The following is a 22191-nucleotide window of genomic DNA, read 5'->3' as shown; positions in this document are numbered from 1 at the left end:
CCTTGTCCAGCTGAAACTCTCCCATCCAGACTCTCCTGAGACCTCTGCTTTTGCGTAACTTTGAAGGGCAACGGATATACTTAAACACACAAAAATGTTAAAGACCTTTCTCCCTTGAAAGAAAAAGTGGTTTGTCGTCCTTCTAGAGAAGTGGTCACCAGCAGAACTTTGCAGTGATGGACGGACATGGTCTGTATCTGGGCTGCCTGTTACCACATGTGAAGAGGATTGTGATGCACAGTTGGTAATCTCAGGGCTTTTCCCCCCACCTGTGCACAAAATCTAGCCTGCACTTATTTTTCTTAGAGTGCAAGAGTTTCTCTTTAGCAAAATTAATTCAGTTTGGCATTTGGAAAACAAACAAACAGAACAACAACAACAACAAAAGTGGCCAGTGTGACTGAGGAACTGAGGTTTTATCTTAATTAATTTTAATTAAAGCTTACATAGCAACATGTGGCTGGTGGCTCTCTTATTGGACAGCACAGTTTTCTAGACAATTAGCTTAAATTACAACCAGAATTTTAGAATACCATCCTCTTGCCCCAGCACGCAGAAAGAGCTCTCAGTTTGCTTAACTGGGGTCTGCAGTTTCATCAGCCACGTCTTCTTAGTGGCAGCCAGAGCAGAGATTTGAATGTTTTATAGCTGACTCCCCTCCCCCCCACCCCACATCCCAAGTCCCAGCTTGGGTTGGGCTGCCCCTTTTCCTTACCTGTGGGATTTTGTATCTGAGGCAGGCTGCCGGGTTGGAGTGCCCTTTTCTGGCAAAGCCTTGGTCTTTATTACTAACCCCCCCCCGCCAAACTCGCCATCCCCAAACCTCTCTGCACACACACATAAACGGAGCCCCTTGGTGCTCACAACTGCCGCCAGGAAAACAGAAACAGTTATGGTAGTTGCCAATCCCAGAGGAATATGGAAGTACAGCATCAATAAAAGCTAAAGTGAGGCCAAGTGGGACAGGCCGAACTTGGCCTCTTTCCAAGGCAGTTCTGAAACCAAACTGTAGGGCACTCAGTGAAGCTCCAAAGGCCCAGGCACCCTACATACCCCAGGCTGCACATCAGTGAAGCAAACAATTTAACAAGTGTAATTTGCAAAAAACTAAAAACACATCCTCATAGAAAGTATTTTGACTGAAAGATTTATTTAGCTCCTCAGTGAGGACACCAGCAGGATGATAAGTCTAGTTGTAAGAGCACTGGAGGAAAAGAGGAGAGGAAAGCTGCAACAAGCTTTGTCAGTTAGATACAAAACCAGTTACTGCCCTGGAGGGTAATAAAACGGTAACCCCTGAGGTTGTCTTTTCTACCAGACACAAATCACATGCATCCCTTATAGAACAAAAAATGGCTGCAACTTATCTAGCTAACTTCAGAAAATCTGGGCCCTAAACTACAGTAAATAATAAGTCAAACAAAGGGGCATTCTTCTAGAGAAATAAATCATCCTTGGATGGGTCTCTAGACAGTGTTCCTGTATAACGTGGAAAGGATACATAGCCATCTTTTTATCTCATTCCCAGTTTTGGGTGATTTAAACTCAATTGTACCCACAGAGTTAGGATATCCAGCTCAAAAAGTAGAAAGTTGAATTGTAGCACATTATTTGTATTTACAGTGAAAGATACAGAGTCATCAGAATGATAACAATTATGATCATATTTATTAGTCTTTCAATGTTTAGAGTCAACCTAATGGTAGATAAAATATTTAATTATTATTGACAAAACAGAATGAAAAATCTATTAACTTTGTCAGTGCAAAGTAAGGGTACAGACAGATCTTGGAAAGGAGAACTAGTTGGAGACACAGAGGAAAAACCAGAGGCTTAATATTCTCAGTGGGAGGAAATGTTGATAGTTAGTTGATGGTGCATGAAATAGAGGCTTCTGTCTATTATTTAAAGCCAATCACAAAACCAAAAATAATGTGATTTCACATTTGGAAGGGAGAGAAGGAAAAGTAGGGAAATGAGTTAAATGGAGTTGCATTTCTGAGTTGTTATCCTAAGGAACCTATCAATATTACTACGTGTGCCTGGTGGATAATTAATTCAGTTATTCGCTGTCTTGCCATGAGTCCTGCTTTCTTCAAGCTCCAGTCCCTACTAGAACTGGACATTTAAAACAAAACAAAAAATGTGTTATATCACTTTATTGTCCACCAGATTACATCCAGATGTCTTGGTTTGATACTGCAGGCCCTCAGCATGTGGCCCCAGATGTCCTACCACCCTCACCCCTGTGCTTTCCCCCCACAGTCACATTGCAATGAGGAAAGTGGCAGATTGTACCCCTTGTGGGGTGAGGAGGCCAGGGTGGGCAGTGGGTCCAGGGGACTGACCGAGGAGGCCTCAGAGAGCAAGCCCCCTTTGGTCTGGGTCTTGGTGGGTGAGTCCATTAGCGGATCAAAGCACAGCTAGGATGAGGGGACAGTCCGAGCTCCTGCAAGGGCATGGGTGTGGGATGGGGGGAGTGGCTTGTCTGGCTGGGGTAGGAGGGCAGGTGGTGAAGGCAGGAGCTGCAGCTGCAGAGATGAGCAGTGTCACACCATAAATGCTTTACTTTCCAGCCCAAGCACTGGCACTAGATCCTGAAGGCTCTAGGGATCCTTTGATGGATATTTTTTAGCAGGAAAGAGTGAGGTCTGAATATGACTGGAAAGTGGGTCTGGCTGAGTTGTTGTGTCTGGGAGGGTAGAGGTGGGATTGAATGGCTGGATAGACAGTCATTCCGACACATGGGAAATAAGAGGAGGGGTGGAGGATGGAAATGAATTAGAGGATTTTCTAACCTGGTGGATGTAGAAGGTGAGGGAGAGTAAGAAGTGTAAAACAAGGTTGGGATTTCCAGCCCAGGAAGCTGGGTGGGCTCTGATGCTGGCAAAGAGAATGTCAGAGAAGGGGTAATTTATGGATGTGCTTATGTGGTTCTTCTTCATGAAATGAACGGTGCTTATCACTGTATGTTCTGTTGTACCCCAGAAGCATTTTGCATATACAGAAATCACATAAGTTTTAGTTAAAAATAAACTGCACAAAAAGAGAATTGACAAACATAGTAAACTACCCAAGAGGATGAACAAATGGATGCATTTTGTTCCTTCCTCCGTCCTCCACTCCCAGGGCTGCTGTTGGCATCCTGGCTGGGGTGGGCGTCGTGAGCAGGGGCATGGTATGAACAGAAGTCTGAGAAGTAGGCGGAAGCCTCATCGCATACAGCAGCAGTTCTGAAAGTGTGGTCCCCAAACCAGCATCAACAGCATCACCTAGAACTTTATCAGAAATGCAGGTTCTCAGGCCCATCTCATAGATGAATCAGAAACTCCGGGAATGGGCCCAGCAGTGTATGTTTTAACTAGTCCTCTAAGAGACTTGGGTGCACATTTGAGTATGAGACTCAGTGGTCATAGGACCAGGATGGGGAGCTTGGATTTCTTTCTGAGTGTTATGGGAAGCCATTTTCAACAGGGGCTGACGTGATCTGGTTTACGTTCTGGTGACAGTTACTTTGGTAGCTGTGCAGAGAATGAATTTGTAAGGGGCGGGGTGCAAAGTGCACACCGGAGGTACAGAGTACGGTTAGAGAACACCAGAAGTTTAATTTAAGGAAGGTGAGCTGGAATCTTAGTCCTTCCTTTTTCTTGGTGTATCTCTACAGGCAATTTTCTTAATATCTCTGTGCTAGAAAAGGGGAGCTAGGAAGGTAGGTGGGTCTGAAAAGTATGTATTATATTTCATCTAAGGATCCTATGATTCTACACCCACCTGCCTTCAGTTACCTCTCTCTTCATCATCATCTTGTGACTTCTTCCTCATATGGTAAGAAAGGTGTGGCCAGAGCCTGAGCACTTAATCACTTAATCACGCTGAAACAATCCAAAGCTGCAAGAGCTAGTATCAGCCGGGGTTTTACAAGAACTCCTGGGCCTGTTCCTTCCTCTAGACCAGCCTTTGAAATAACTGTGCTAATAACGTTATCTGTGCTCTCAGACCCCCAAAGCTTAGAGCCCATTGTCATCCAAGCAGGAGGTGTTTAAGGAAAGGTCTGTATGGTTTGCAAAATTCTAGGAAGTAAGTGGACTTGAAGACAAAAGACTTTGATTTGAGCCTTGACCCTGACATTTACAAATTATGACCTTGGGCAAGTCCTTTCACCTGCCTTAGTGAGCTTAGTGGGCTTCGAGGGGCAGAAAATTGTGGGATGGTAAATACATGGTGAAACTAATGGAAGATCAGGGTTATTTTAAGTAAGGTTTGTGCAGACACATCTTGGTGCTGACTTTCTTCTTCATGGCCACAAAACTCCCTGGAGGGGGGCTATATGGAAGTCTTTATTTCTCAGAAGTTTCTGCTTTAATTAGATAAGGGAAGCTCTGACCAGGTTTCTTTCTGCATTTGTTAATTCTCAATTGCCTTCGGCTCAGAATAATCCATATGCAAAGTGGCATATATTGGGATGGCATGTTCTAATTCCCTTCAGTGGTTTAGGACAGCAACCATTTATGTAGTCTTTGAATCTGTGGGTCAGCCATCTGGGCTGGAATGGGCACACTCAAGTGTTTGCTGGTCCAACTGGGGACTGGCTGATTTAGGATGGTCTTAGCAGGACCCTCTCATCTCCATCCCACCTGGTCTGTCATCCTCCTGCAAGCAGGTGGAGCTTGTCCTTTCCTGCACACAGCCGAGTTTCTGCTGCATGCTCTAGACCAAAGTAAGTGGGGACATTGGGAGGGGCTGCAAGGTCACCTTGCGAGCAGTGAGATTCAGGGAGGGGTGAAGGAGTGTGTCCCTCTCTGCAATCAACCACGGTTATTGTAGGTACTCTTTATGTAATCAATCATCTTGCATTGAAAAGGCACAGAACAGGGGTCAACACACTTTTTCTGTAAAGGACCAGATATTAAATATTTTAGGTTTTCCAAGCCATAGGGTCTCTGTCACAACTACTTAACTTTGTAGCGCAAAAGCAGTCATAGAACATTCAACAATCCATAAATGAATGAATGGGCTGTGTTCCAAGAAAATTTTATTTTCAAAAACAGGGCTGTGGTCTGCAGACACCTAGTTTAGAAGACGAATAATGATACATAGAAATGAATAACAAATTAGTTTGGATGGTGATGATGATACTTTCAGGTAATTACTTTTAGCTCAGTCATTTTCCCTTATGAATATATTATTAAATTATCAGTTTAGTCATCCTCAATTTTGTTCCCTTTTCTCTATAACTGTATTGGCTCTTGCTGCATAATCAGTTACTCTTGTCTAAGATGCTCCAGTTTTGTTTGTTTGTTTCTGCTTACTCTTCTCACTTTTATGTTTTTTCCCTCTCTGTGAAGTTTCTTTGGGTTTACATTTCTTCACAAAGGTAGAAGATAACTGTTCCCTGGAGGAATAGAAGCATCTCACCCATGAAATGGTGTCTGAGTCAGTCTCATGGAAAACTCTAATACTTGAGATTCATGCTGTTCAAGGGTGCAGGAAGGACTTATTTGTGGGAAGATGAGACATGCATCCACTAGGAAGCTAGAGAAGGAAATCCGGGCTGGCGTTCGATTTACAAGGAGCTGGTGAAAACAAAATGAAGCAATACACACAAAAAGAAAGTGTATAAATAATGAATAAATCAAATATAAGGAGCTAGCTGAGAAGTACTTAGGTCTCTGGAGTATTACTGCTATGCTAAAGAATTTAGTTAAAATTCAGTGGCTAAAATGACAGTGCTTGTTTTTTTTTTGTCTTTAACATTTGTTTTTAATTGAAATATAGTTGATTTACAATATCATGTTAGTTTCAGGTAGACAGTGCTAGTTTTTTATTGCTTTTGTTCTACCTGAGTGTAAATAGGAAAATGCACAATATCTGCTCCTTCAAATCTTGTCTATAGCTGCAGGGGAGCAGGAGCTCAGTGGCTGTGGTCAGGCATCCTTTAATTAGGGTTGATGAGTGCAGCCTTGCAGATCTCCAGCCTGATGGCGATGGGGCCCAGAGAACATCCTGGCTGCGTTGTTTGGGATCACACTCTGTTCACGAGTGTGGCCTGGCCATTGAATTAATGGAGTTCATTCAAGTGTGAACAAATGAACAGTCAAATGAAATATACAACATATTTTAAAGTGAATCATTTTGAAGTCCCTTCTCAAGTAAGAAAATGGCATTTTTTTTAAACTCAGTTTCATGTGAATGAATTCCCTGCTCCTAAAAATGATGATAAATGTTTTCGTTGTTACAGGTTTTGGTTCTTTTTAGGGAGGATGCTTTTCAGTCCTTATGTTCTCAGAGAGACAGCAGCAAGTGGTCTTGAAAAGCAGGGTTTTAGTTCCCTGCCCAGAAATTGAACCTGAGTAGCCTGGATGTAAACCAGGAATTCTAGCCACTAGTCCCCCAGGGGCTAAAGGCTAAAAACAAAGAGGCCCGGCTCTTGCCCCATTTGAAAACAAGAATGTTTCAAGGAGACAAAAACTGTAAAGTCAGGTACAAAATTTATTATTATTAGCACAGCACAACCTGTGGGAGAGCACACAGGGAAACTGTTTATTTAAGGCAGAAGCAAGGCAGAGACGCACACCCCAAGAGAAAGGGTGTGGGCGTCCTCCCTAATGAGGAGGAGTGCAGTAAAGAGGCAGTTAAATCGTTTATATAGGGCAGTTTTTCCAGGTTGTTGTTTACCTTGGGCCAATCATCTCGTTTCTTTTCCACACCTCACCTGTCCTTGGACCCTCTGCAACATGCATGCGCATGTTTTTGCCAAGATGGATTCCAGCACAGAGGCCTGTGGGAGGTTTGAGATCACCTATTATGGGGTGGCACCCCCTCCCTTTTGGCCCTGGAGGAGACTTTCTATGCATGTGCAGTCCAGGGAGTTCTCCTTGACCTCAGGAGTGGTCATCTTATCTCTTTATTCCAGCAGAGCTCAGCTCCTGCCATTAACTTTGTCCTTGGCGTGTCTAAGGAAAACAAAGCTCTAATTTTACTTCACTTGGTAAATACCAGCTGTCCAGCCAGGGCCCATCTACCTCCTACCTCACTTGCAGTAGAAATATCTGCCACTGTGAACCCTCACCAGGTGCTCTACAAATGGTATCATTGTGTAAATGCTCTACAGACATTATTTCATTCAAGCCTCCTAAGAACCCTGTTGTTAGGTGGGTCTTTGTAACCTCATTTTACAGATTACAAAATCAAGGCTTAACATGGTTAAACACCTCACCTGAGGTGACATAACTGTTCACAGGCTGAGCTGAACGATGCCATGCTAGCTAGCCTGCAGTGGTTCTCAAAGTGTGATCCCTGCAGCAGCCTTAGCTGCACATGCAGAACTTGTTAGAAGTGCCAATTACAGGCTCCACCCCAGACCTACTGAATCGGGAATGGAAACTGCAGGTGGACTCCAACAGTTTGTGTTTGTTTGTTTGTTTGTTTTTTAACATCTTTATTGGAGTATAATTGCTTTACAATGGTGTGTTAGTTTTTGCTTAATAACAAAGTGAATCAGTTATACATATACATATATCCCCATATCCCCTCCCTCTTGCGTCTCCCTCCCACAGTTTGTGTTTTAAGAGCCCTCTGGGTGATCCTGATGCAGCTCGAATTTAAGAACCACTAGGCACAGGGCAAGGGAAGGAGTTTTAGACTTCCTTAGAAGGAAAAAGAAAAAAAAAAAAATTAAATCCATTTAAAGTTCTTCACAACTAATCTCCCCAGACAGGCAATTCAGATAAACAGGGGAAGACTGTTCACTAAAAGAGACTTTTCTTTTTCCAGAGGAGTTGAACCTATTAGATTTTATTGAGCTCTCCTAGGTGCCAGGCACAGTGCTAAACACTTGACGTCAGTCATCTCTTTAAACCCGCAGGTGGTTGCGAGGATTAAATGAGATTGTTTTCTACATTATACAGGTGGGGAAAGAGAAGCTTAAATCAGTTAAGAAATTGCCTACGACCCAACATGTAATCACGGACGGAGCCAGTCTCCAGAACTGATGTATTGATGAAGAGAACATACAGGAAGCACAGCTATCAGTACGATGACTTGCCATCTTGGAATGGCTGCCATTTGCAAATGATGGGGTTCAGAATATGCCAGCCCCAAATATGGCACCTTTAGTATATTGAATACTTTAAGGTGAGGGAGTTTGAGAAAACAGCAGAAGCAGGAAGGTCAGTCTGACCTTCCCATCTACTCCCCTCCTCTCCTCTGAAACAGGTCCTAAAACCCACACGTGAGAGGTGTGCTTCCTACTCCTGGACAAAAGGGACATCCTTATCTTCTGAAGAAAAAGGGGCTCTGAGAAGAATCTGAACAAACAGGCCTTCCGAAGTCCCCCCCTCCCAGTTTATTACACTTACCTTATACTCCTTGACTCTCATATTTCTCCACAACTGTCTACTCTTCCGCAAACCCAGCGCAAAAATACTCAAGCTTAACTGTTCTAGTCCTCGTTTTCTTATGAAGGCTCCCAGGTCACCTAAAACTTATATTAAATACATTTATATGCTTTTCTCCTGCTGATCTGTTTTGTCAGTTTAATTTTCAGACCCAGCCAGGGACCCTAAGTAGGTCAAGGAAATCTTATTCCTCCCCTACACAAAGAAACATTTTTGGGGGAAATATGTATGATTGAAAAAAAAAAAAAAACAATCTACCTATTGAAAAAAAACTTTCTGAAGTTCCTTAATGAAGGCTGTTTAACTCTTTTAGTCACCGATTTGCTTTATCTATTTAAGGCCATAATTATTATATTACTACAGCCAGGAGTTCTTAATTGGATTCTGCTAAAGAAATGAGAATGGGCAAAAAATTATTTTTCATTTATTTGCCCCTAAGAGCAAATAATTGCCTCATAAGCAACCTTAAAAACACTAATACCTCTACCTTAGAATTAGTGAAAATCAGCATTTAAGGATAAAAAAGTACTAAGCAGGACTTTTTTAGTCTTTACATTTTGGGGGGAGAAGACCCCACACAGCTAGATAAAATGTACTATATGAAAGGAATATAACATTTCCTTTCTTTACTTTTTTTTTTTAACATTTCCTTTTTTTAATGAAATATTTTATTTACTTTTAATTTTTAATTTTTATTTACCTACTTATAAAAATTTTTATTGAAGTATAGTTGATTTACAATGTGATGAACTTATGTTTTTAATTTAATTTTTATTTTCTATTGGAGTATAGTTGATTTACAATGCTGTGTTAGTTTCAGGTGTACAGCTAAGTGATTCAGTTATACATATACATATTTCCATTCTTTTTCAGATTCTTTTCCCATATAGGTTATTACAGAATATTGAATAGAGTTCCCTGTGCTATTACATTTCCATTCAATCAATAGAAATAGACATAAAATATCCTCAGCAGGGAAACCTGTCTTTTAATACTGAATATTGATTCTGATAAATTAATAAGAAACACATGGTTTTTAAACTGCTTATTCTTAAAACCATAAATAGTAGGCAATTGATCTGAAATCCTGCCTCATCAAAACATTTAATGAAGTGGATGGGCTGAGCTAGAATAGCTTCCCAGGAATGTAAGCCAATATACTCTTTCTACTAAAGAGTCAACCTGAGGACAGTTTTGCTGCTGCCTCCAGTGCTTTCCTACTGTGGATTGTCTTCTTCCAAGTACCTAAAAGGGCAGATGATTCTCTCAACTTTGGTGAGATGCAAAAAGGAGCCTAGTTTTTAGATGCTCAGCAGAGCCAAGTTGCCAGGATATTGTTTGCAAATAAAGGGTTTGTACTAAGTGGTATTTAGGGTAAAATCTTTGCCAGAGAACTCTTTCATGAAGAGTTTGAAGTACAGATAGTTAGTTAAGGGCATGGGTTTGGAGTTAAACAGAAATAGCTTCAACTTGGGCTTTGCTGCTCAAGAGATCTGACCATGAGCCAGTCTTAAACCCACTAGGCACTAAGCCACAGCTTCCTTGTCAGGAAAATGGGGGTGATAATACCTACCTCACAGAGCCATGATGCGGAATAAGTAAGATGGATCTTTCTACAGTGTAAGTTGGAGTATACCCCTCTTCTACTTTAAACCTTCAGTGGCTTCCTACCTCATTCCAAATAATTTCCAGAGTCTTCCTTGTCCCCTTACAAATCCCTTACACAGCCCATCACTTCATTGTCCCATTGATGTTCCCTGGAAGTATTAGACACAAACCTTACGGCTTTTGCACTTGCAGCTTCTGCTCTGACTGCTCTTCTCCATGTATCATCAGTTCTCCTGGTTTACTTCCTCACTTCTTTCCAGTTTTCCTCAAAGTCACCTCATCTAAAGAGGCCTTCATCATCATCTTACTTAAAAAACGCATGTGCCCGTGCGCACACACGCACACACACACCTTACCCTTTAGATTTTTTTTATCTTCGCATTTATCAATTCCTGATATATTATTTATTTGCTTGTTGTTCATTGTCAAAGTCACACGTAGAATATAAACCAAGAGACAGATACATTGTTTTTGTTTACTGCTATGTACCCAGCAGGGAATTCATTCATCACCTCACAGATATTTAATAAGCATCTCTGATGATCCAGCAATTCCTTGGTTACATATCTGGGACTCAAATGGATTGTTATTTAAATGGTTCCTAATTTGTAAGGACTTCTAAGGGTCCTAAGAAACTGGAACTGGAGCTCCTTTAGGGCGATCTGGAGAAGGGTTAGCAAGAGATCCCATCTGTGGCAGCCATGGAGCTGTGCCATTTACATCTCCCTCCAAGACAAAACTGTCACTAGGAGTGCAGTCAGTGGGACGGCCTCCGCTGCAGCATCCTCACCCCTGCGACGTTCAGCCGAGGCTCCCAGCCCATGAGTGACGTGGCAGAGACTGGAGCCGGCCCTTTCCTGCCCCGGGTGAGGCTCCTCTGGTGGGTGGTTGTTGCTCTGGGGCTCCCATCCACCTGGCAGAGACGCTCTCAGAGCTGCCCTGCAGTCTGAGACCCTTCCTACCCGCTCATCCTTCCTCCCTCCTCTGCTTTCACAGTCATTAGTCCTGCCTTGTGGTTTGAAGGCTCTCCCTGCCTACTCCTGTTTCTTGTCCCCTTTCTCTTTCATACGCATTTCCCGTAATCAATCAAGTTCATCTTGGTGTCTGTTCCTAGATGACCCAACTCATGCAACAGCCCTTCCCTCAGGGTAGAAGAGTCATGTGCTAAACCTGTGGACTGCAATTTTCTGAAGCCAAGTCTGTGCTCAGAATTCTCTAGGTTGGTAGCAGTGGTCCTCCTGTGCATGTGCCAGTGATTTCTGCACCTCTTTTAGACACAGTAAAAAGTGATAGAACCAGGATTGGTCCTTAGAGCCAGTGGGGACTGTGTATCTTTGAAGCCTAAACATAAGCTATTTCAGAAGATAAAAGTGGAAAGGGAACGACATCTCATGCAGCTAATGTTAAGAAAAAGCATTTTTACAAGCTGGACTATTTAAGTGGGCAATGCTGATATTCAAAGGGAAATTCCGTAAAAGTTATTTGAGATTCCTTCCCTTTTAGTGACTCTATTCAACACAGACTGTCATCTCCATTTGGCCATAGTTCAAAATGTTATTTCTTTGATCAGCCTCTTCAGATGTATGTCTTCTGTGTTGCTATATGTATAATCCCTTGCTCGCTGTAATTTATTATTCTGGAACTGAATGTTTTTTTACTAGAAGTGGTTTACTGAAAAGAAGGATTTACTAGCTTATGGTCCTGTTTCAAGCACTTAGGCAAAGCACATCTTCTGATGTTCTTAGAATTTTTTTGGAGGGGGAGGATGTTAAAGAAAACATTATTCATGACACTCATTAAAAATAAGATAGACTGTGTTCAGGAGACTACTACAATGGGGGTTTTGCAGGAAGGGAGAGAAGTTGAGCTCAACTTTGAATACAATAAGGAAAAAAAGATTTATAGCCAAAGAGCAGGTTGGGGGGTGGGTCAGTGGATGGAGAATTACTAAGAGGAAACATCAGGGGTAAGGAGAGATTTGGGCTAAACCGTCCTAATAGGATTCTTGCTGAAGGCAAGCCAGGGTGATCAGACATCACCTGGGAGATGGTGGAGGTTGAAGAACCAGAACAGATACCAAGGGTGATCAGATACTGAGGGTGGAGGATTCTGGCTAAATCAACTTATTAGCAGGATTCTTGCTAACACTGGGCAATGCAAAGACAGACACAGAAGTCCAAAAGTCAAGGCCTATTTGGGAATAAGATTCAGAGGAGCCTGACTAAAGTTGCCTCAAGGAGAGAATCTTTGGGGTGGGATGTGTGTGTGGCGGTGGTGATGACATATGTTTTTAACATTTGTTGTAAATGTTTGTTACAAAAAACATTTCTTTTCCTCCCTGGCTCTGAGTAAGCTGGTCTTCTTTCATTTTTCTCATTTTAGTTGCTACAGCAACTGTTTTGACTAATGTGACTGTTTTCCTGCCCAAGAAAGTTACTTTCTTGAGTGACCACCCACTCCATCGAAAGGCATGTTTTGTTGACTTTCTTCTTCTTTTTGCACTCTGAGAGGTAATTGCCGAATATCTTAGGAATAATTTCTTCAAGTGTTGTCTGGCAAGAATCAGGGAGCCTGTCCCAGAGCCCTGCTACAAGACAAGAGCCCTCGCAGAGTCTGAGTGTTCATACTTGGCCTCAAAATGCCCACAACAGAGATGCTTCTGGCAGAGGGAAAGACAAAGAGAGACAGATACAGAGTTTGACATCTCAAACTGGCAGACCTTAAAAGTTAAGACCCAAAGATTCAATATCTTTATCTGGAAGTAAAAGAGAAAATGGAGATTCCTAAATATTGAGGACCATAAAGTGAGCAGACAGAAATACAGAGTTTGACTCTTTCAGGTGGATCATTTGAGCAATTCCTTCTTCTTCCCAAATTCAGATCCCAATTGAGCTGATCAGCTTCTCACAGAGCCAAGGATATGTCAGAGCCCTTGTTAATAATAAACACCATCAGGCCCACATTCTGTTTATTTTTAAAAGATAACATAAAAAGTCAGAAAAGGTGCTGTGCCTTCCTCTTGATCGTTTTCAGCAGCCTTCTTCGACTCTCCCAAGCCAGGACACTTTGAAAGGTGATGATGTCCTTCATTTCTGAGGTCAGAATAAAATGAAATGAGTGAATTAAATCCTTCTACTTTTTAACAGAATAAGCATTCACTGTATTTCTCCATCATTGCTGAAATCAGCTCTCTAGATGCTCACGGTTGGCTACTGAGAAGGAGAACTTTTCATTTCTGCTTCTGTGGAATTGAGAACCCAAGATAGACAGCAGGTCCAGCACCTGTAAAATTTGCTTAACAATCTCTTGATTGCCCCTCACTATCTGAGAGTGTAATCAAGGAGGTGCAAGGCAGGGGCTCCCAACCCAGGGACGGTCTCCTCTGGTCACTACTCCCTGACATGCCCTTGAAGAAGGAAGAACTAAAACCTTGTTCTGATGGCTTGCCCTCTGTGTCTGATGTGGACTGAGGCTGGCTGGGGCACAGAACAAAGCCTGACTTCTCTGTGCAGAAACGATACTTTAGCGAGTCTAGCTCCACAGTAATTTACAAGCTCTGGGTTATCCTCACGTGTAGACCTCCCGATCTGCATTCTGATTCAATGGAAATAAGCACTCACGGTACCATTGCTCATCATGAAGACCCACGTGAGAGAGATGCTCTCCCCACCATGATGTACTGATAGATACAATTCTGCCACATATTATCTGTGTCCTCTTGGGCGACTTGCTAACCTCAGAGAAAATCTGTAAGGTAGGGGATGTGGCATTTACCACATTTGTTTCTTGGATGATTCATCATAAACAATACTAGCAACCTGAGTCATAGTCACTGTCACTGTGTTCTTATATTGATAATCGGTAATAATGTAATGGGTGCAGGCTATGCATCAAGCCCTGCAGTGCCCACAGGTGGCCTGTAAGATGTGTTATTGTTCATGTTGCCATCCCTGCTTTTGGAGATGAAGAGACAAAGCTCAAATAAGCCTGTAAGTGTCCAGCCACGTTTGGATCAGGTCTGTTGGACCCTAAAACCAATGTAACATGCCCAGTAGTTTCAGGTGTTCATGAAATGGGCTTCGTGCTTATTTACACATGTTTCTTCCACATCCCAAAGTCAGCTGTAGTGCAGAAGTAGGTGCCACTAGATAAAATGCATTAGGGATTTAAGTTGAAGACAGAAAAAAAAATGGGAAAGTACATCAAATTAGGGGTAAAATTAGCAGGCAGCCACTCTATGGGCAGCAAAAATGTCCCACAAAATTGAAAGGAGTGAGCTGCAGATTTGCTACTTTTGATCATGGTGGCCAGAGTAATGCAGGACAGAAAAACAGTTATAGGATTCAAAGTGTCTGTCAGATTACAAGGAAAGCAACAGATTAGGAAAAATAATTTTTCTTTATACCAGGATCCAAGAAAAAATTCTGATAGCTTTCTACAACAACCCGGTAATAACTACAGTCTGTACAGTTGGTGGAGTTCACAAGAGAATCCTTAAAAATGATGTAACTAGAACTGAAACATTTCCGAAGCCCTTCTGACCTGAGTGATGGTTACTGGCCTTCAGTGACAAGGAGAACAGCAAAGCCTCCTTCAGATGTGATGCTGAGCAGTTCCCTGGGCCCACTCCCTGACAATGTCCCTTTCTCACTTACAGGTCTCAAAGCAGGTGTGATGCAAATGCGTGCTTCGGTGTAGCCATCAATCTCAGCTCTGCCCCACCAGCTACATGACACTGGGCAAGATGCTTAATTTCCATGCCTCAATGGCCTCCTCCTCTGTAAAATGGGGATAATAATAGTACCTCCCTCATGGGAAGTTGGGCGGTTAATAAGTTAATGTGTACAAAGCTCAGACCATTGCCTGGTGCTTAGTTAGCATTGTTTTGGTGGTAGTGGTTTATAATGTTATTTATATTTGGTTAGACCCTTCGTGGCCTTTCTCTAACTCAGACTTCACTTGTCCGTCTTCAGCCTTAACAAAGCCCTTTTCTCTTCCTTCAGTGTTGATCAAACCATGTTTACCCAAAGGTGGAGCCTCCAAGGCAGTGTTCATTCACTGACAACCCAAACTCCCACTGATTTTAGGCAGAGTGGGACCTGCTCGGCAAGGTTGACAGGGTAGAACAGACACAGGCTTTGGAATCAGAGAAACCAGTTTGAATCCCAGGTCTGTTATTTATCTACTGTAGCTTTAAAGAATTGACTCTCCTTCAAACATTTTCCCCCTTATTTCTAAACACTGCATGTCTGATAAGGTAACCACTAATCATACATGGCTGTTTAAACGAAAATGAAAAGCTCAGTGCCCCTGTCACACTAGCTACATTTCAAGGGCTTCATAGCCCCACATAGCCTTCATGGCCTCCGCGTTGGGCTGTGTTCATCTGGCACGTTTGCATCATCACAGAAAATCTATTGAACAGTGTTGGATAGTAGCCCTGAATTACACAGTAGTTTTCTCCTAACTATTACCAGTTATTCGACATTGACCTCGTCCCAGGTACTTGGGCTTTCTCAACTTTGAGAGCCATGTGAAGTTGGTATCAGTTTTCTCAAGTTACAGGTGAGAAAAGTGAAGCTTGGAGAGATGAAATGGCACCAGTGCAAGATTCTCTGGCAGATGCCTGGTGAGGAGGCTGACAGTCAAACCCAGGAAGGATAAGCTACAAGGTCTGGGCCCCAGTGCACCTCCTAGGGGTTCACTTTCTCAGAAATCAGGAGTCTCATGATGGAATATGGAAGTCGTCACTCATTTCACTCCTTCTATATTCTAATCTACCCATCCCATCACAAGCACAAAAGAGGCCCAGAACAGCTAATGTTTAATTGAAATAATGTGAAGTTAACATGTTTATTAATCAGCCCCAAATCACTATCCCTTCCCGGTAGTGAGACTTGACTATTCCCTATTTGATGATGCAGACCCCACAGTAGAAAGATATAGTCATTCACCGTTAACTTAAGTAGTAATGGTGGGTGAGAGAGCAGGAGAGGGAAAGGTAAGAAATAACCACAAATCACAGTTAAAATAAAATCAACCACCTGTTACTGCCTATTATCCAGAAACCTCACCCAAATACTTTCCTCCTCTTTAGAGTATTTGGCCTGCTGAGATCTCTACCACTCCTTATGCAAAGAAATGGTATGAAATGTCGTTTAACCAAATCACTTCTAAAATTGAAATAAAGGAAAAATATTTTTATTCTAAATCATTTTGAAAGTAACTTGAATCTTTGAAAGATAAATTGTGATATTGAATAATGTTGAAATAGCAAGTGTTAGGGGAAAAATACACTAAAGATAATGCTGAGACCACAGCTTTTTAAAAAAATTTTATTTATTTATTTTTGACTGTGTTGGGTCTTCGTTTCCGTGCGAGGGGTTTCTCTAGTTGCGGCAAGCGGGAGCCACTCTTCATCGCGGTGCGCGAGCCTCTCACTATCGTGGCCTCTCTTGTTGCGGAGCACAGGCTCCAGACGTGCAGGCTCAGTAGTTGTGGCACACGGGCTTAGTTGCTCCACGGCATGTGGGAATCTTCCCAGACCAGGGCTCGAACCCATGTCCCCTGCTTTGGCAGGCAGATTCTCAACCACTGCGCCACCAGGGAAGCCCCAAGAGACCACAGCTTTTAAATATACTCTATCCTTGATGAAATGGGGGCAGCATCTCTGGACGCCCCTAGGGGCAAAAGCCCCTCAGAACAGGGATCCTTGAGGCAGGAACAGCTTCTAACTGTAGTGATTCCAGCAAAACTGATGCTTCTTGCTTCTTCCAAACAGAATGTCCCCTGATTACCAGCTTGTCCGCTTTCACAGGAGTTCCTGTTCCTTTCACACCGTCTCTCCCAATGGCCAAAGGAAAGAGCTGGTTTGGGCTGGATGTTAACTAGTCCTTGAGCTCTAAAGCGTGACTAATGAGTTTTAACCAAGTCCTATGAGAACTGAAATTCTGAGCAGCCTGGAAGAAGTTCCATTATGGTTTGCATCCTTACCAGAGGATCCCACTACCATCTGTTAATTGCAAACAAAGAGATTTGTGAAGGAGCAAGGGCCCAGCTTCCTTTGACATCTCCCCTGCCACGCTCAAGTCTGGAGGAAGATTTTCCTGACAAGGGAACTGGGGATATTATTGCCTCAGTGTGGTCATGAGGCCACAGTCCAAGTTCTGGTCAGTAGGTACCTGGGTGAAATTTAAAACTGCTATTAGGGGAAAAGAATAGAGTATGTGTGGGAGGTACAGAGAAATCTAAATAGGTTGGGTTTCAGTTCCTTTCAGCTGATTGTCACATACCCCTCAGGTCTGCTCTCTGATTTTCATGGGTAGTTTGAATCCACTTGGTCTGAGAATTTTCTGGTCACAGTCGACAAGTTTATTGTGGGCTTTGTTGGAAACCTTGTCATTAGCATCTATCGCAGCTCCTTAGAGGTCTCACTGGAGAATTTCTATTCTGGCAGTTGATTCTCCTAACATCTGATGTTTTTTATCTATGAACTATATGGACACCTGGTAAATGATATTTTTTCCCTTTTTGCTTTTGTTGCTAGGGAGCCCAGTGCCAAATAGGCACCTAATTCTCATTGTGTAGGACCTTTTTAACAAGTATTTCTAAAAGCTCTTTTACTCTGTCCTTATTTTGCAAATTTGCCTTATTTTTCTTCTCCTTCCTTAGAGTTCTTATCCCATTTTGCAAAGGATCTCTTTGCAGGGGCATTTGAACAGTGCTCCTGGTCCAACAGGGATTCCTAGGAGGTACCCCAAAGCCACACCCAACCTCTAAGATGAGCTTGTATGACTTAGAAAAAGGTGCTGCTTCCTCTAGGCAGACAGCCTCAGGGTGGCGCCCTGGTATTTGTATGTCTGTCCATGGCAGCCCTCCAGGGACTGACACTAATGGGCTCTGGGCCTGGTGCAGCCCCCTCAACTTGAGTAACTTCTTGTTTATGTTTCATATATTGGCCTACTGTGATATATTTCATTTGAAAAAAAATTCTTTTTTTATTTTTTTAAGTCCATGAATTTAGTTTCAGTGTGCCTTTGATGTGCTAGGTGCTTGGAGCACAAATGTGAACAAGAAAGTTTCAAGGACTCTGCCCTCACAGAGGTTATATTCTGATGTGGGAGCCAGGCAATAAATCAATAAATAGTGAAATAATTGCAAACTGTGTTTTGTTACAAGCAAGGAAATAATCAGGATACTGTAATAGAAAATAAAAATAGAAAATAAAATATTAGGGAGGTAAGGGAAACCTCTCTGAAGAGGGGATAATTAAGACAAGACCTGTAGGATGAAGAGGAGCTAAGGACAGTAGGAAGAGACTTCTGGGCAGGAGGAACAGCAAGTGCAAAGACCCTGAGGCTAGAAGAATTTAAGAAGTTTAAGAAAAAGAGTCCTGATGGATGTAATGAACAAGAGGGAACACAAAGGCAGAAAGTGGTATGAGATCAGGTCTCTAGGACCCAGATTATGCAGGACCTTTTAGTCCATGCTAGGAGTTGGGATTTTATCCTAAATATGATGGGGATCTATTAAATGACTTTAGTGAACTGATTAATAGTTTGGAGAATCAATATGGCTGCTGTGGAAAGAAAGAGTAGAAGTGGGAAGATCAGTCCATGGGAGATGCTATGAGTTGGGATTTTATCCTAAATATGCTAGGTGTTGGGATTTTATCCTAAATATGATGGGGATCTACTAAATGATTTTAATGATTAAAACTTTGGAGAATCAACATGGCTGCTGTGGAAAAAAAGTGTAGAAGTGGGAAGATCAGTCCATGGGAGATGGTGATGCTTTGGACCAAGGTGGTGGTGGTGGAGATGGAGCAAAATAGATATATATGAAAAATGCTATGAAAATGAAATCAGGAATAGAAAGTCAAGGATGACTCTTAGGGGAATTCCCCAGAGGTCCAGTGGTTAGGACTCCGTGCTCTCACTGCCAAGGACCCAGGCTCAATCCCTGGTCAGGGAACTAAGATCCTGCCAGCCGAGCAGTGTGGCCAAAAAGGAAAAAAAAAAAAAGGATGACTCTTAGTTTCAGTAAATGGATAGATAATAGTGACATTTATTGAGCCCAGAAAGTCTTGTGATGGGAGGCTTAGAGAGATAAGGGTGAGGAGTAAAGAATTCAGCTATGGATGTGTTAGTTTTGAGACATCTGTGTGGAGATGTCAAGTAGAGAGTTAGATGTCTGAATTGGGAACTCAGAGAAGACTGGGCTGCTGTTATAAATTTGGGAGTCATCAAGAAATAGATGGTATTAAAGCCCTGGGGTTAAAGGAGGTCTAGGAACGTAGTGGAAATGAGAATTCCCAGAGCCAGTTCCTGTGGAACATGTAGAAGTTGGGTGTAGAAGGAAAAGAACTTAAAGGAACAGAACACAGTCAGAATATCAAGATTCCAGAGTTTCCAAAAGGAGGGAATAGTCAGCCGCTCAGAGATCAAATCAAAGGAGAAAAGGAATGCGTGCAGTGCATTTGGCAGCGTGAACGTAAGTCATGGTGGACCTGGCAGAGAAATGTTAGCAAGTGATAGAAACAGAGGGCAGATGGAATTTGTCAGAGATGGTAGGGAAGGGAGATAGTAGAGACAGTGGCTAGAGAAAGACTCTTCAAGATATTATGCCCTGAAAGGGGATCAGAGACATGAGGGAGTAAATGAAGGAGGAAGTGTTGACAGCTAGAACATATTTGTGTGCTGATAGGAATGATCTAATAGAGAAAAAAATTGAGTATTGGGTGGTGATAAACAGGAGACTGAAATCCTTGTGTAGGTGAAAGAGGATGGAACCTGGAAGAAGACTGAATCTGGAGCAGAAGTGGGGGGATTGACCTTTGATGGGAGAAAGTGTGCTTTATTAGGAGGAAGGATGGAGAAAGTTCTCATCTGAAGAGTTTCCTTTAATCAGTGAAGCCCAGTAATTGGCTGGGAGTAAAGGGGTATGAGAAGAAGCAATGAGATAGGCCTTTCAAAGAGTGGGGAACCTTTTAAGAAAGAATTACAAGGTTGAAAGTCATGTTGACTATCCTTTTGAAGTTGATAATCTTGAATTTAAACCAAAGCCAGATAATCCAGTTTTGTGATTTTCTTTCATCAAGTTCAGCAATAAAAAAATAGACAGGGTGGACTTAGTTTTTTGGCCAAGAAAACAGAAAATGAGACATAGGAGTTGAGGATGTCTGTGAGGGAGTGATTGTAATATTGGACCATGGAAATAAGCTAGACAAGTATGGAAGTAAAAGGAGGAGAAGTCTGGTGGTTAGTGAGAGATTGGAAGGGTTAATGAAGAGGAAGTTGCAAGAAGTCAAATTAATACAGGAGAGTGAGGACTGTAGAGCTAGGGGCTAAAAAGCATCAGATGGAAGGGTCCAAGAGTGGGATGTTTAGGAATCCAAATTTCCAGGTGGCGATGGTAAGGTCTGAGGGTACTAAGTAATTGAGAGAGGAAGAAAGAAAAAACTCCTTGCAGTTAAGAAGGCCAAGGAACTGAAAGTTCCACCTCAAAATAAGCTGGAAAATCATTCTTATTTATCATGTATATTTCCTGGATCATCTCAAATCCTTATTTGGAATTGGATAGGGTGCATATAAGTAAATAATAATGATGGTAGCTGATTCATTGTGGATCTACTCTGTAAACACCACTTTAGGTCATACTTCTGAACACTGAAATTCTTTATTACCGTTAGGATATTACTTGGGAAGTATTCTAAAATGTGTTCATTCTCATAGTTTAATTGATTATTCTTGTTTCTCAATCAGTAATGATATAAGACATTTTGGTTCAAGTTCAATACCTTTTTGTATGACATACAACACCTTTGTTATCTAGCCTTATTTATGTGTCTAGTCTCATCCCCTACCATCCCCTTAAGATGTTCTAACCACACCAGCTCCTCAGAAGTCCCCTCTGGCAGGTCAAGCCTACATGCCTGCCATGCTGCTTCACCTGGATAACTTCTGCTTATCCTCTAAGACCCATCTGAAATGTCAACTTCTGGGTCAAGCCTTTTCTAAAAAGTTGAACCATCTAAAAGTGTATTTTTGTGGGTCAAAGACATCACATATTGGCAATTTCATGTTGTTCATAATTTGCTACCACAAATATAAACCTGAACTAGACATGAGGGATGGTAGCTACCACTTGCTGAACTGTTACTATGTGATTCACATTCATGGTAAAAATGTAAAAGTACTTTAAATTTATCATCTCATTTCATTCCCTAAAAGGTAGGTGTAAATACTTCCTTTTATTAGATAAGGATTCTGAGACTTAAAAAGGGTCTTTGTAAGAGAAGGTAAATAATAAGTGGCAGAACTGGGTTTTGATTCCAAAAGCAAAGGTCACATTATGCCCCTTCCTTCGTCTTACTCATCTCTGTGACTACAGTGCTAAGCATGAGCCTGGTAAGGAGTTGAAATACCTATGATAATTCTTCATCTGTCAGAAAACTACCCAAACAAATGTAAAAGTTGGCTTTGTTCAGGGCCCCTGGGACTCTAAATTCTGACACGTCAAGGTGGTCAAGTCTCTTGACATTGGATTTACCTTGATGAATGTTGCTGCTTCCTTGGAATTTGGAAAGATATGTTTTGGTAGGTTAAACTGAGAGTCTGGACTACAGTTAAAATCTTAATCCAGTAATTGCTCTTTGTTTGAAGTCACACCCTGCTCCTGTTTGCCAGGCAGGTTCTCTATAGCAGTGTTGTAATTATCTAGGAGGACAAGTTCTTTAGATCACGAGAAGAACATGTGGATTTGTTGACACGTGGGTGCCAAGTCTTGATGTAATGCAAACAGAGGGCAGAAGGTATCTGGATTCATTCCCTGAATGCCCTTTCGCTTCCATTGACATAGAACTTTCCTGGCGTTCTTAAGAAAAGTGTTGCTTTCTTGCTAAAATAAAGACCAGAAATCCTTTGGCAAATACAACTTAGCTGCTCTGGGGCCCCTGCATTTGGCTAACATTCCATCTTGATTTGAATTTTGATTCTGTAGTTTTCAACAGAGTTCCTGATGTCCACAGCAGTGGTTCTCAGATTTTAGTGAGCATTAGAATCACCTGGAGGGCTTTTTGGAACACAGATTTCTGGTTCCCACCCCAGAGACTCTGATTCAGTCTGTCTGGCCTGGAGCCCTAGATTCTGCCAACTCAGTCAGGTTCCCAGGTGAGGTTGAAACTGCT

General features: G+C 42.1%; 1 protein-coding gene across 14 annotated transcripts in view; it reads left to right on the top strand.

Annotated features, from left to right (window-relative positions):
• Positions 1–22191, top strand: part of PLCB4 (phospholipase C beta 4) — a 414289-nt gene that overhangs the window by 259888 nt on the left and 132210 nt on the right. The window lies entirely within an intron of this gene.

Source organism: Balaenoptera acutorostrata, chromosome 15, assembly GCF_949987535.1.
Source record: "Balaenoptera acutorostrata chromosome 15, mBalAcu1.1, whole genome shotgun sequence".
In the NCBI taxonomy this organism is placed as follows: Eukaryota; Metazoa; Chordata; class Mammalia; order Artiodactyla; family Balaenopteridae; genus Balaenoptera; species Balaenoptera acutorostrata.
The sequence above is the reverse complement of the archived record's forward strand: the minus strand, read 5'-3'. Positions and strand labels throughout refer to the sequence as shown.